We start from the raw sequence: 3,389 nt of genomic DNA on the forward strand, positions 1-3,389 counted from the left end.
AGATGCGATGGCCATCTTGACCTCTCTCACCCAGAGCAGAAGATTTTCTCCATCCTTCCCCTCAAAAACCCTAACGCTCATCATGAGCGGCTTAAGGCGGGGAAAATCATCTATCACCGACGATGGCGTCATAGACGCAAATGATGCAGACATTTTCTGCTGCAGGTGCTCTAGCAGGGCGTTTTTGTAACTTGAAAACGCCTCTGGACGCGCACCGATTACCTCGGATTTTGGGCTACAAGGTGTTGCACGCCCTCAGGTCCAAGCAAGGACCTCAGTTTGTTAATCCCATCCTGCATGCCCTGGGCAAAGCGGAAAATTCCACCATCCTCACAGAGGATCAGTCTAAACGACTCAGGTGTAGATTGACTACAAGTGCTACCAAGTGCAGCGGGGCTGCCGTAGCTTAGCCCTTGAGGAAGCATAATTTAGGTCACCGACCTTTCGTTCTATACTTAGAACAAGTACGACGAGTTAGCGGTTCGCAATCCGCTTACTCCAAGAGTAATTACTGCCTTACCCAAGGCTTCAGCTCTTCCGTTTAAAATCCAAAGCTTATTTATCATCCTGGTTTTAAAAGTTTAGATTTTCCTAAAGATAGAAAAAATATATAGTAAAATCTTAAAACATGCATAACTACTGGCTACTAGCCCCGAACCGTATTCTTATTTGGGTGTGGTTACACCATTGACATCTTGTGTGACACACCCCTGTTACCAGGATACGTGTAACCCCGTTACACTCAGAGCTCGTTGAGCGGGCCTGTGCCAATAGATTTCTGCTAGACTGAGAAAGAGGTGGGAGCTCCAAGCTGCCGACCAGCGTGTAAACACCCGACGGTGTTTGTTTGTGGAGACAGCCGTTACCATCGTATGGGTTATCCCTTGTGCAAGGCGCGTCAAGGTATGTCAAATCGACGTCCCGCTTCTAACCAGTCCGGTTTGTCGCGGGGAAACGAGACCAGCCAGTAGGCGCGCTGCACTCTACTGGGGGAAAACTGAGTTCAGTTGAGCCTTAAAGATGTAGAGGGCAGCAGGGATCAGCCCCAAAGAGCTCCATGCTCTTGAACATGAAACGTGTATACAAGCCGGGTTTGCTGGTCCTTAAAGCGACCGTGAAGGTCTTCGAGAATCCATGTGAAATCCTTATCGATTCTGGTGCGACGCTCGACGCTCCACGATCGAAGGAAGTCAGCTGTCTGCTGAGGCGCTGGAAGCGCGTTTGAGTGACATCGTCACTGTGTTGAGGGTCCCTGTGAACCTCGGTGTCAAGTTTCTGGATCTTGATAGCGTGGAACACTGCCTAGTCTTAGACTCGGATGTAAGGTATGATCTTATCCTTGGTATGGCATGGTTGGAATACCAGAAGCCGTGGATTGCTTGGAGGTTGAAGACCTTGGGCGCTACGCGCACGTCTCCTGATGGAGCTTTGGTGAGTCAGGAAGACACCTCTGCCAGGAAGCAGAAGCGCTATTGGCGGGGGCACTGGACCAGGACGGTCAATGTACTGGATATCGGAGTATCCGAGTTGTCAAACACCGAACGTGTATTGTACAAGAGTCCCGGGCATGACTTGCGGGCTGAACGTGGAGTGGCACGTAACTACGTAAGCGCTGCTCAATTATTGGAGCAGCCGCTGCATGCAAAGAGTGGCATGGTCGGCCAAGAACCGAGGCATCTAGGGCGAGGCCCTTGTCGTGCGCGTGGAGTGGAACGTAATCCACTTAGGACTATTCACGATCCAAAGCAGTTGCTGCATACAAAGAGAGGCATGGTCGGACGAGGTCCGAGGCATCCGGGCAAGGTCTTTCTGATGCGCGTGGAGTGGTACGTTATCCATTAGAGGAAGACTGCGGAAAAAGCAGCTCTTCGTCGGATGTTGTTAATAACATCAAGGCTCTGATGGAGCCAGGAGTGGGGACACTGGTCGATCCCAAGTGCGTGTTCCCACTGGTCTCGATGACATTGCAAGACGAAGGGCGTCGACTCTGACACGGGGTGTGTCTACCGTAAACGATAGCGTACAGCTATATACGCGGATGACGGGAGAGGAAGACGGCGACGTCACCCTCGAGGCTATTCCCGCGGTGGATGCTCTCCTTCAGCTGGACAAGATGTCCTTCGACGATTTTAACGGTGCCTAAAAGGAAGGCAATTTAGCCGAGATGGTCATTGTAAGCCCGAACGAGGAGATTAAGTCGTCGTCGGTTCTAGATAAAGCTATACTGGAGGGAAATTAGATGTGTTGAACGCATGAAATGGGTCAACAATCCTGACGGATTTCTCGGATCCGTAGTATTTTTTGGTAAAGAAGATTTATGACGTTGTCTCCAGTGACCCGCCGTTGGTCCTACCTCCGGACTGAGGTGTGCGTCATGAGATTGACTTGATTACGGGAACCAAGTTCTGCGTAACACGCCAATGGTCCTTGTCCACAGAGCAGTGCCACGTCATTGAAGACTTTTCCGTACGAAGTACAAGCCGGGAATGGTGCAAAGAGCAAGTCTCATCATTCGACACCCAATATTTGTGTCCGGAAGACAGACGGCAACTCGCGAATTGTTCACGCTTATAGTAAGCTAAACGATTCCACCATTCCGACACAGACGCCGATTCCTTGAAAGGATGTTCTGCAGAACAATATGGTTGGCTGTACAAAGCAGAGCGCACTTTGTCAATGGTCATTACCAATTACTCATGAGGGCGAGTGATATTCCGCTGACAGGGATGAGTACTCCGAGCGGGATGCTCCAGGAGTTGCTGGTGATGCCCCAAGGGCTGTCAAATACACCAGCAACATTTAATCGCCTTGTGACGTAGTTATTTAGGCTCCATCAGCGTATGCACGGACATACTTCGACGACATCTTCCTCCACAGTCGTGCGGGGCACGGGAGGGCAGATGTGGAAAACCACATCATACGCACGAATTAGCTATATACTTATGCCGATAAGTGCATCTTTGGCGCGGAAGAAATTCCCTTTTTACGGTGCTTCATTGGTAAGCGTGGCCTTCGAGCGGATCCCGCTGATGTCAAGGCCACTGTGATCTGGCCGATACCATAGAACAAAAAGGGTGGCTTGGCCTCGCCAACTTATGCGGAAATGGCACGACCATTGTCAAATCTTCTTAGGAAGGATGCAGAATGGTGTGAGGACACCGAGCATCGGGGGCTTTTTACAGGGTCAATGACAGTCTCCTCATTCCAACAATTATGGCATTGCCAGACCCCGATCGTAATTTGAGTGTCCTCTGTAACGCTTTGGACTTTACTATCGGCTGTGAGACGCCGAGGGGAAGATCAAGTGATCGCGTTCGAATCTTGACAGCTTAAGGCTGCGGAGAGGAACTACCCAGTCCACGACAAGGAATTACTTGCGATGAAGTATG

This window comes from Plasmopara halstedii (assembly GCF_900000015.1).
Source record: "Plasmopara halstedii genome assembly, contig: Scaffold_1583, whole genome shotgun sequence".
In the NCBI taxonomy this organism is placed as follows: domain Eukaryota; phylum Oomycota; class Peronosporomycetes; order Peronosporales; family Peronosporaceae; genus Plasmopara; species Plasmopara halstedii.